The 12242-nt window shown below is 44.7% G+C and overlaps 2 long non-coding RNA genes across 2 annotated transcripts; both read left to right on the top strand.

The window, feature by feature from the left end:
- The first annotated feature begins 1915 nt into the window (after positions 1-1915).
- Positions 1916-3895, top strand: LOC140395894 (uncharacterized). Its single transcript, XR_011936367.1, has 2 exons — positions 1916-2011; positions 3605-3895. It is a non-coding gene; the product is annotated as an uncharacterized lncRNA (long non-coding RNA).
- A 4347-nt stretch (positions 3896-8242) lies between these two features.
- On the top strand, positions 8243-11010 carry LOC140395893 (uncharacterized). The gene is made up of 2 exons (XR_011936366.1): positions 8243-8319; positions 10722-11010. It is a non-coding gene; the product is annotated as an uncharacterized lncRNA (long non-coding RNA).
- Positions 11011-12242: the final 1232 nt, after the last annotated feature.

Here is a 12242-nt window from a genome sequence, read left to right as displayed (position 1 = left end):
ATTGCATGGATCACACTTAGAGGAGTGTGAAAAATTCTGGCGGACATTTCCCTTATTTAGACAACACGTGCAGCATTTGGCTTCCATATACCTTGCTAAAACGCACTGGGAGTGCTGTAAAGTCTACTGTTCTAGTCTGACCTTGGCGGCTAAGACATACTTTCAGCAGTGTCCACAGTTCTGTTCTCCGTTTTCTTTGTTACACCTCATTTAGAGCACTTGGATTGATCAAGCCTCCAATTCTAACTGAGCACGGCTATGGTTTCCACATATTTTTTCTGGTACGCATTGGAAGCACTGAGCGCAGCATTTGACTCCCCAAACATTCTCCAGAACACGGAGCGAGACCTGTGCACAATAATTGTCTCCATGTCCCTTTGTTATACCTCGCCTAGAACGCTATACATGGGGCTAATCTCAAATAATCTTAATCCGACGACAGTTAGGTGGTCGGGCATCCTGAATCACACCTTCAGTCGTCTATTGCTTGCTGATTTCCAGTTGAAATTTCAGGAATTACAACGATAGAGCAAAGGTCCAGGTAAGGGTATTGGAATTACATGGGAAATGCGTCGGGTTTCACAAGTTCTGAAAGACCAAACTTTCTCTAAAATTGGGTTATGGCCTACTTGGAGACATATCTTGCCCTCTGACAAAAGCGAATACATGTTTTGCTTGATGGTGTAGGCCCCATACCCCTATTCTACTGCTACCCTAACAATGTGAATGAATTTTACTTCATTGACAATAATAATCCATAATCTTTATTATTGTCACAAGTAGGCTTACATTAACACTGAAAAAAAGTTACTGTGAAAATCACACCGTCCCTGACTAATTTCTCATTCAGACCCGTGTGTCGTCATATTGATAGGGAGAAAGGCGATGTCAGAAAATAACATCGAAATATGAAATCCCGTGGTCCTCAAACGCATTATTCGTCCATGCAGATTGGAGGGCCGTAACAAGGAGATGTAGAATTCAGTCACAAAGATAATAAAATATTAATCAACAAGTATGGCAAGATTTATAAATTGATGGTGGGTGTTGCCTGTGGCATTGAGAACATATTTCATGGGTTTGGTCTGCGGCAACAGGCAAGACACCTAACAGATCGACCTCAATCCGAACTGATTTCGCATCCTAACTGGTGTATGTGTGGGTGTTTGTGGTGAGGATGTCTGTGTGTCATGTTGTGTGTGAATGTGTGTGTGCTTATTTGTGCGCTGTGTATGGTGGTGATTAGTGTGCATGTGACTCTGGTGTGCATGTTTGTGTGGTGTGTGTGTATCACTGTATGGTGCATGTGTGCGTGTGAGACACAGTGAGTATGTGATATGTGTGGTTCGGAAAACTTAACCGAGACAGAGAATTGGACAATATTTAATTGAATCCTAAGCAGCTCTTAACTGTTTCATATCCAGGGTTTTGTCATTCGACGCACCTTGTTTCAGGATATCAGTCGGGATTAAAGCTGTTGGCACGGCAGTTGTACTTCAGAGGCAAATATTTAATGGAGGGACAGTAAATTGGAATTAGAAATGTTTTTCAATCTGTCCTGATGAATTAGTCATGTTTAGAAGAAAAATGAATAGAAAGCAGGGAAGGAAGGTGGAGAAGGAAGGAGGACGTTCGTGTGATGAGAAAACAAGAGGAGTGTGAGTGAAATGGTGAGAAGAAATAGATAAGAAGGGAGACCACTGGACAGGGCAGAGCATGAGTGAGGCACGTAATTAGAGATAGAGAATAATAGATAAATGGGAAGGGCGATGGAGAGAAATATTTGGAGGGAGGGGCCACCGTCCACAAAGGCGGCGAGCCTAACTGTGTGTGTGATAATTAACAACACAACAGAGTTCATATAAAGAGCTTTGATGCTCAGTGATTTCGTTGCGACTGCGAGGGGCACGGTGGAATATGATTAACGCTCTGCTTCTGCTGTTTGGAATCCTGCTGGTTGTACAGTCCATTACGTCCGAAGAAAGTGTGGTGGCAAGTTTTAGATATGGAGGTTAGCCCATAGTTGGTCCATTTAATTAGCAAAAGAGGGAATACATTCCAGAGAACCTAGAAAAGGCCACTGAGCCACAGTACCACTCAATTGCAGTATTTCTGATATGTGTTAATGCTCCAACAAACCGCCACAAACACATTATCCGAATTTATTTTTCCCATGAAGAACGCTATCAATCTCAGTCTTTGCCATCAAACTGAATCACCAAGTTTGCTTTACTTATGCAGGCTATGCGATTGCTCGTTAAGTATCTAGCCCGTTTTTAGGATAGCACGGTGGCGCAAGTGGTTAGCACGGTTGCCACATGGCGCCGAGGTCCCAAGTTAGATCCTGGCTCTGGTTCACTGTCCGTTTGGAGTTTGTACATTCTTCCAGTGTTTGCGTGGGTTTCACCCCCACAACACAACAGATGTACAGGATAGGTGGATCGGCCATGCTAAATTGCTACTTAATTGGAAAACATTAATTCGATACTGTAAATTTAGAAAAAAAAAGTATCTTCGCGTTTTGCATCATATTCGCCATCTAACGCTCCGTGGTCTGTGATGTGTTTCATTATTATTTTACATCCCCCCCCCCACCCACCCCCACACACACACTCACACACACACACACATCCCGCAGAGGTCTTCTCTTTGCATTTCACTGTAATCGCCTCATGCCTGACAAACCTTAGAGAAATACATATCCCTCCAATTCTGCTCTGATGATCTTGTGTTCCACAGTATCAGTGTCCCAGCCATTGGATGGCACATTCTGTTGCCTGCCCCCTTAGCGTCACGATTCTGTCCAGTTCGTTACTCTGTATCCGATGTTTATATTGTTTAAATGCGACGTTTGCGCCATTATTTTGCAGCCTGCGCTTACATGTGTGTGTGTGCAGATTTAAATATGCCCTCGAAAGTGCATCCGTGCATTTAAAATGTAATATAAGCATCCGTTTATTGTTGCGTTGTAATGACGTCTTCATAAGGACTGGAAGAACCATTCCTGGAACTATGTACACGCTGATGGTCTCCAACCCTTTGGTTGTCCCACACTTGGAGCGCTGTGCACAGTCCTCTCTCCATATCAATTGCATAGCCGACCCTAGGATCAGTATGCGCCATTCTGGTCTCGAAATCACTTGGATAAACCACATGTGGAATACTTCACAGTTAAGGGTTCCATGCCTATTGGTTAGTCAGAGATGATGTTAGACCTCGTGTTAGACCAATGTGACAATAATTCTAATCTCTGCATCCCGCTATTAATCTACACTTCAACACTGCAGACAATTTGGTCTGTCATTTATACCTTGATTGGAGCATTATGTACAGATGTAGTCTCCGCACACTCCGGTTATTCGACACTTGGGGCGCTGTGCACTATTCTGGTCTTCAGATTCTTTAGTTAGAAGACACATGGTGTCTATGCCTTGCCAAGGCCTTCATGTTCCTTGCAAGACCACACTGCATGGCGCACAATATGGAGATATACGTGTTAGTGTAAGGGGTAATCAATATTGAGCGAGAAATATAATGTATGGTTTAATGAAAGCCGTGACTCCTAATGAGGGTCATCAACAGACGAATCACTTCTGGGTTTCAGGTATGAATTACGGATGCGGCAGAATTCGAGGAGGGACCTGCAGACGACGTCTCTGTCGCAGTAACGAGGGTTTGATACGGAACAAGTGCTATTTGGGATATAATTGCTGCGTGGTGAAACGCATCATTAAAGGGGGGACAATCAAGGGCTCATCATCGCCTGTGACTCCAGCACCAGTGCCAATGCCCACAACTCCAGCACCAATTCAACCGTCACACTAATTGTCCGGGCCCTGTAATCCGTGACCCGCTGAATTTGGAATCATGTGAATAAAATTGGTTTTACTGGTCACTGTAACCTGTCCCTGTCTCATTTCTCATTCAGTGAGGGCATCAGAGGGAGAGGAAGTGAGAAAACAGGAGAGAGAACTATCGGATTTGAGCTTCAATATTGCATTCCCTTCAGAAACATAAGACAGAGAATTTGCACCAGATCATCCATCACAATCCATTGGCATTTCCTGTAGCTCTGGTGTTGATATCAAAATACGAATTGGGTAGGAATTTTCCCCTGAGTTATCACCATTAATGCATGGCATCAGGTCAAGCTTGGGCAAGAAAATGATTCCTTCTGGTACCCTAACTAATACCCAAAATCAGCATGAGCCTGTACATCTCTATTCGGGAGTCGTACTGAGGGTAGCAAGTGGTCTGGATAGGGGCGAAGGGTGCTATTGTGTCGCTCGAACCACCACTGAGCCAACTGACGGACACATCTAAAATCTGAGTCTGCGGAAGTGCATGAGCAATAAAACAAGAGGGAAACGCCGACACACTCTCATTTTCAGTAATTTGCATGTCTCGGACGTATCCTGTTCACCACAGTGATGGTGGCCGTGATACCCTTAGACTACGTGTGAGGAGAAAATGCAGGCAACACATTGCATCCTCTGAGAAAACATAATCGATAAGCAGAATTGGGAATGTTAATAATTTGTCAGCATTCTCGGAATTAATTAATATGTTAATTAATTATTCTTAATCTGTAATCACGGGTATTATTCACAGAATGCAGCAGTTAACTTACGCACAATAAAATCACATGACAACAATTTTGTCAAACAATTTTGAAATTGAGCATATAGAGAATTAACCTGCAGGCACGGGAAGAATGTATAAGCTCAACACGGACAGTGACAAGACGCCGGGATCGAACCAAAGTTCTCGACCCCATGAGGCAGCAGTACTTGAGGAACACACTGTTCTTAGTGTTGGGTATGTCGGTACAATCTATTAATGCTGAAGGAGAAGTGCGTCTAACTTCTCTGTATATAGGTTAGTGCATCTCACAACCGCCAATCCACATTAGCTTTCATGGGATCAAGTGGTGAGGGCAGCACGGTGGCATTGTGGATAGCACAATTGCTTCACAGCTCCAGGGTCCCAGGTTCGATTCCGGCTTGGCTCACTGTCTGTGCGGAGTCTGCACATCATCCCCGTGTGTGCGTGGGTTTCCTCCGGGTGCTCCGGTTTCCTCCCACAGTCCAAAGATGTGCAGGTTAGGTGGATTGGCCATGATAAATTGCCCTTAGTGTCCAAAATTCCCTTAGTGTTGGGTGGGGTTACTGGGGTATGGGGATAGGGTGGAGATGTTGACTTTGGGTAGGGTGCTCTTTCCAAGAGCCGGTGCAGACTCGATGGGCTGAATGGCCTCCTTCTGCACTGTAAATTCTATGATAATCTATGATCCTGCCTAACGGCGCCGATGTCCCAGGTTCGATCTTGGGTCACTGTCCGTGTGGAGTTTGCGCATTCTCCCCGTGTTTCCGTGGGTTTCGCCCCCACAATCCAAAGATATGCAGAGTAGGTGGATTCGCCACGCTAACTTGCCCCTTAATTGGAAAAAAAGAGTTGGTACACTAAATTTATAATCGAAAAATTGTATCAGTTGGAGGACAATCAGGGCCTCAAGATTTTATTGGCATTAAATTAGATAATGTTTGATCATAGAAATCATAGCATTCACAGTGCACAAGGAAGCCATTCGGGCCATCGAGTCTGCACCGGCTCTTAGAAAGAGCACCCCACTTAAGCCCACACAACCACCCTATTCCCGTAACCCCACCTAGCCTAAGGGCAATAAAGCATGGCCAACGCATCTAACCCTGCACATCTTGATTGTGGCAGGAAACCGGAGCACCCGGAGGAATCCCACGCAGACACGGGGAGAACGTGCAGACTCCGCACAGGCAGGGACCCAAGCCGGGAATCGAAGCGGGGACCCTGGAGCAGTGCAGCAACTGTGCTAATCAGTAATCTACCGTGTTGCCCGTGATCGTAATTTTAACGCCAATATCCTTTTGGATCTGTACAACATCAGCACCTTTCAAAGCACACTAGAAACTTTTGTTTTTAGACATCTCAAAAGAGTGTATGGTGTATTATTTCATCGGACAATAACCCGCAAAGTTGTCCGAAAATAATACAAAATGTGCTCTACTTTGTTCTTGCATAGTTTAATGCACAGTTCTGTTTACCACATAACTGCAAGAGACTTCAATCTGAGAATGGCCTGCAGATCCAGTCTGTATAAAACTTACCTATCCATAATTTGAGAACAGGGAATAGCTACGATCTCCGGATTACTCAGATGAACTTATTATAGAACACTGCACTGTTACGGCCGCCGTTCATCTTGGTCAAACCAAAGGTGGAGCAGTGTGCACAAATATGAATACTTTACTCCTTCTTTAGAATATATTTGGAACACAGTCTGCATATGCATTGCATGGACCACGCTTGGAGAGTGTGAAAACTTATGGCCGACATTTCCCTTGTTTAGACCACATGTGCACAATTCTACACAATGTTCGCTTCCATATACCTTGATTAGAATCCACTGGGAGCTCTGTAAATAGTTCTGTTCTACGTTTGTCCTTGGCTAAGACATACTTACAGCAGTGTACACAGTTCCTTTCTCCATGCCCTTTATTAGATCACATTTGGAGCACTTGATTGCTCAAGCCTCCAATCCTAACTCAGCACAGCTGGGTTATCTGATAATTTATCTGGTACGCGTCGGAAACACTGTTCGCAGCATTTGTCTCCCCATATATTCTTCAGAACACGGTGCGGGAACTGTGCACAATTATTGTCTCCATATCCCTTTGTTAGACTTCACCTAGAACGCTATACACGGGGTTTATCCCAAAGAATCTTCATCGGACGACAGTTTGATGTTCGGGCATCCTGAATAACACCTTCAATCGTCTATTGCTTTCTGATTTCCAATTGTAATTTCAGGATGTACAACGACAGAGCAAAGGTGCGGGTAAGGATATTGGAATTACATGGGAAATGCTTCGGGTTTCACAAGTGCTGAAAAACCAAACTTTCTTTAAAATTGGGTTCGTGGCATTGAGAACATATTTCACGGGTTTGGTCTGCGGCAACAGGCAAGACCACTAACTGATCAGCCTACCCCCAACTGATTTCACTCGCACCAATGTGCAGGCCACTGATGCGTGGCTACATAGCAGTGTTATTAGGAATGAGATACCCACAGATCTTGCGAAGATAAAGTCTTGTCTCCGCACTGAGGACACAATCTATTGTTCTGTGTGACACAATTTGTTCAACGAGATATATGAATGAACATTTATAGCTCAATTCTCGCCATACATGATGCGCTGTCTGCCATGGGAAGCAGCAGAAGTGTATACCAGCACAAGCTTTAACCACATGGTCTGGCATAGCCCTGACTCTATCATGACCAGCAAGCCAAGTATTCAGGCAGGATGCGACTCCAAACATACATTATAAGATATGAAGGCCAAACATGGTGCAGCTAGGATAAAGCACGGCATGCATGTAGTGTGTCGGATTAAATAAACGCTCTGCAACTTATTGACACCGTTTGGGCTGTATAATTGGAAGGAAACGGAGAAGAACTCTGCAGCCATGCCGTCCTAAATGCTGATGGCGCCTTGCACGTCAGCGAAAATATCAAGGCATTTGTAACTATCTTCAGCCAGAAGTGTTGAGTCGACCTTACACGTACGCCTCTTGCTGAAAATCCCCGAATCACGGATGCTTAGTCTTAGTCAGTGCCATTCGCTCCTACTGAACACATTGGAAAAAGAAATACAGGCTGTAACACAGAAAACATATGTATATCGTCTACAAACAGATCAGTGAGCTGCTGTTTCAGATTCATTTAAAAAAATAACTTCAGAGTATCTAATTCATTTTTTCCAATTAACGGGCAATTAGCGTGGCCAATCCACCTACCATGGAAATCTTTTGGGTAGTGGGGGCAAAACCCACGCCGACACGGGGAGAATGTGCAAACTCCACACAGACAGTGACCCAAGGCCGGGCTCGAACCTGGGTCCTCGGCGCCGTGAGGCTGCAGGGCTAACCGATTGCGCCACCGTGCTGCCCTATGTTTCACATTCATAAACAACTCATTGCTCACACCTTAATCATGTGGCTGAAGTGTTTTTTGTACCATAACCAGGTCTTTATGGCCTTTTGATAATAGTTACACGAGTTGGAAGGTTTACAAGTGGTCTATGTACTGACTATCCACTTACTGATCCACAGCCTTAATCAGACAGGATGACGACTGGGGACAGGGCAGTTACATCTCAGAGGGAAATAGTTAACCAATAAAAAGCGGCATAAGAGGATGAGCAGTTAACCATCTGCATATATGGATGAGGAAGACTAAGAGACAGATGGATATATAATGGGCAGAGCGGGCCCGAGGCGGTGGTAAGATAACTCTGGAAATATGCGTTTTCAGAGAGAATGTGTATATGTGTGTGTGCGTGTTCGTGGTAAGGTGTGAATGTGTGTGTGCTTGTTTGTGCACTGTGTATGGTGATGAGTAGTGGGCATATGACTCTTGACTACGTGAGCGTGTGGTGTGTGTGTATGACTGTATTGTGCGTGTGAGACAGTGTGTGTGTGTGATATGTCTGGTTCGGAATACTTAACCGAGACAGGGAATTGGACAGTATTTAATTGAATCCTAAGCAGTTCTTAACTGTTTCATATCCAGGGTTATGTCATTCAACGCACATTGTTTCAGGATATCAGACTGGATTCTAGCTGTTGGCAGGGCAGTTGTACTTCAGAGGCAAATATTTCATGCTGCGCCAGTAACCTGGAATTAGAAACGTTTTTCCATCTGTGCTGATGAATTAGTCATGGTTAGAAGAAAACTGAAGAGAACGCAGGGAAGGAAAATGCAGAAGGAGGGAGGACGTTCTGGTGATGAGGAAACAAGAGGAGTGAGAGTGAAATGGTGAGAAGAAATAGATACGAAGGGCGACCACTGGACAGAGCAGGGCAACAGTGAGGCACGTATTTAGAGATAGAAAATGTGGATAAATGGGAGGAGAGATGGAGAGAGATATTTGGAGGGTGGGGCCACCGTCCACAGAGGCGGCGAGCCTAACTGTGTGTGTGATAATTAACAACAAAACAGAGTTCATATAAAGAGCTTTGATACTCAGTGATTTCATTGCGACTGCGATGAGCACAGTGGAATATGATTAACGCTCTGCTTCTGCTGTTTGGAATCCTGCTGGTTGCACAGTCCATTATTTCCGAAGAAAGTGTGCTGGCAGGTTATAGATAGGGAGGTCAGTCCATAATTGGTCCATTTGATTAGTAAAAGGAAAACACATTATCTGAATTTATTTTTTCCATGAAGAGCGCTATAAATCTCAGTCTTTGCCATAAAACTGAACCATCGTGTTTGCTTTACTTATGCAGGCTATGCTATTGCTTTTTATAAGGCAGCACAGTGGCGCAAGTGGTTAGCACGGTTGCCTCATGGCGCCGAGGGCCCAGGTCAGATCCCGGCTCTGGTTCGCTTGCCGTGTAGAGTTTGTACATTCTCCCCGTGTTTGCGTGGGTTTCGCCCCCACAATCCAAAAGATGTGCAGGATAGGTAGATTGGCCGTGCTAAATTGCAACTTAATTGGTAAACATGAATTGGATACTGTAAATTTGTTTTTAAAAGTATCTTCCCGTTTTGCATCATATACCCCACCTAACGCTTCGTAGTCTGTGATATATTTCATTATTGTTTAACATCCACCCCCCCCCCCACACACACACACACACACCCATCCCGTAGAGGTCTTCTCTTTGCATATCACCGTAATCTTCTTTTGCCTGACAAACCTTAGAGAAATGCATATCCTTCCAATTCTGCTCTGATGACCTTGTATTCCACAGTTTCAGTGCCGCAGCCATTGGATGGCACCTTCTGTTGACTGGCACCTTAGCGCCACGATTCTATCCAGTTCGTTACTCTGTATCCGACGTTTATATTGTTTAAATACGGCGTTTGCGCCATTATTTTGTAGCCTGCCCTTACATATCTGTGTGTGCAGCTTCAAAAATCTCGTCCAAAGCATCTCAGTGCATTTAAAATGTAATATAAGCATCCGTTTATTGTTGTGTTATAGTCTAGTCTTAATACGGACTGGAAGAACCATACCTGGAACTATGTACACGCTGCTGATCTCCAACCCTTTGGTTGTCCCACATTGGAGCACTGTGCACATCCACTTTCCATGTCAATTGCATAGCCGACACTCGGATCAGTGTGCACAATTGTGGTCTCCAAATCGCTTGGTTAGACCACATGTGGAACACTGCACAGTTAAGGGCTCCATGTCTATTGGTTAGTCCAGAGATGATGCACTATACTGTTCTGGTCACTACATTACCACACCTGGATCTGTGTGTATAATTCTGGTCCCCAAGTCCTCGTGATATACCAAAGTCACAGTAATTCTAATCTCTGCATCCCGCTATTAATCCAAACTTTAGCACTGTAAACAATTTTGGTCTTTCAGTTAGACCTCAATTGGAGCATTATGCAGAGGACCAGTCTCCGCACCCTCCGGTTATTCGACGCCTGGGGCGCTGTGCACTATTATGGTCTCCAGATCCTTCAGTTAGACGACACACGGTGTACATGCCACGTCATGGCCTTCGCGTTCCTTTCAAGACCACGCTGCATGATGCACAATATGTATTTACACGTGTTAGTGTAAGGGGAAATCAATATTGAGGGACAAGTATAATGTATGGTTTAATGAAAGCCGGGACTACGAATGTGGATCATGAACAGACGAATCACTTCTGGGTTTCAGGTATAAGAAACGGATGCGCCAGAAATCCACCAGGGACTTGTAGAATAATCTTCTGTCGCACAAACGAGGGTTGGATACGGGGCAAGTGCTATTTCAGATATACGTGCTGCGAGGAAACGCGTCATTAAAGAGCTCAATGGCTCATCATCGCCTGAACCTCCAGCACCAGTGTGAAGGCCCACGACTCCAGCACCAATTTGACGTCACAGTAATTGTCTGGGTCCTGTAATCGGTGACCCGCTACATTGGGGAATCACGTGAATAAAATTAGTTTTATTGATCACTGCAATCTGTTCTTGTCTGATTTCTCATTTAGTCAGGGCATCGGGGGAGAGGAAGTGAGAAAACAGCAGGGTCAACTGTCGGATTTGAGCTTCAATATTGCATTCCCCTCAGAAACATAAGACAGTGAGATTGCACCAGATGACCCATCACCATCCATTGGCACTTCCTATTGCGCTGGTGTTGATAACGAAATATGAAAGCAGGTAGGAATTCCCCCCCTGAGGTATCAGCATTAATGCATGGCATCAGGTCAAGCTGGGGCAAGAAAATATTTCCTTCTGATTAGCAACTATTACTCTAAATCAGCATGAGCCGGTACATCTCTATTCGGGAGTTGCAGTGAGTGTAGCAAGTGCTCTGGATTGGGGCGAAGGGTGCTATTGAGTCGCTCGCACCACCACTGAACCAACTGACGGACACATCAAAAATCTGAGTCTGCGGAAGTGCATGAGGAATAAAACAAGAGAGAAACTCGGACACACTCTCATTTTCAGTAATTTACTTGACTTCGAGGCATCTTGTTCATCACAGTGATCGTGGCAGTGATAACCATACACTGCGTGTGAGGTGAGGAGAAATTGCAGGCAACATATTGCATCCTCTGAGAAAACATAACCGATAAGCACAATTGGGAACGTTAATAATTTGTCAGCATCTCGGAACAAATTAATATGTTAAGTAATTATTCTTAAACTGTAATCACGGGTATTATTCACATAATGCAGCAGTTAACTTCCGCACAACAAAATCCAATGACAACAATTGTGTCAAATAAGTGTAAAATAGAGATATCGAGAAAGCCCGGGGCGTAGGCGGAGATTGTGTGTGATCAGAATGATGGTCGAACAGCAGAGATAGGATATTGTAACTTGTCTTGTCTCTGAACGTTGAAGCTTTGAATTAAGAAAGTCAGGATCAAAACGATCTGAAAGAGTAACTCAGAACACGAGGCATCGGGATAGGACGTGGAATCGTGCTGGCGAGTTAGGAGTGCTGAAGCCGTACGGACTGACCAGACTACGCCGTTTCAAGGTGAGGAGGCAGAACCACGCTGGTGAGCTGTGTCTAGCTGGAGCCGGTCAGGGCGGACAGACCCCCAGGTAATTAGATTTGCAGAGCAGTGCTGGCAGGATTTATTTGTTTAAGCCGCGTGGGCTGGCTACAGACAGGGCGCGCAGCTGTCCACACGCTGGTGAGCTGTGGCGAACAGCTCAGTTATAGAACACCATCAGGAAA

Source organism: Scyliorhinus torazame, chromosome 19, assembly GCF_047496885.1.
Source record: "Scyliorhinus torazame isolate Kashiwa2021f chromosome 19, sScyTor2.1, whole genome shotgun sequence".
Classification (NCBI taxonomy): Eukaryota; Metazoa; Chordata; class Chondrichthyes; order Carcharhiniformes; family Scyliorhinidae; genus Scyliorhinus; species Scyliorhinus torazame.
This window is presented reverse-complemented; position numbering and strand designations above follow the sequence as displayed.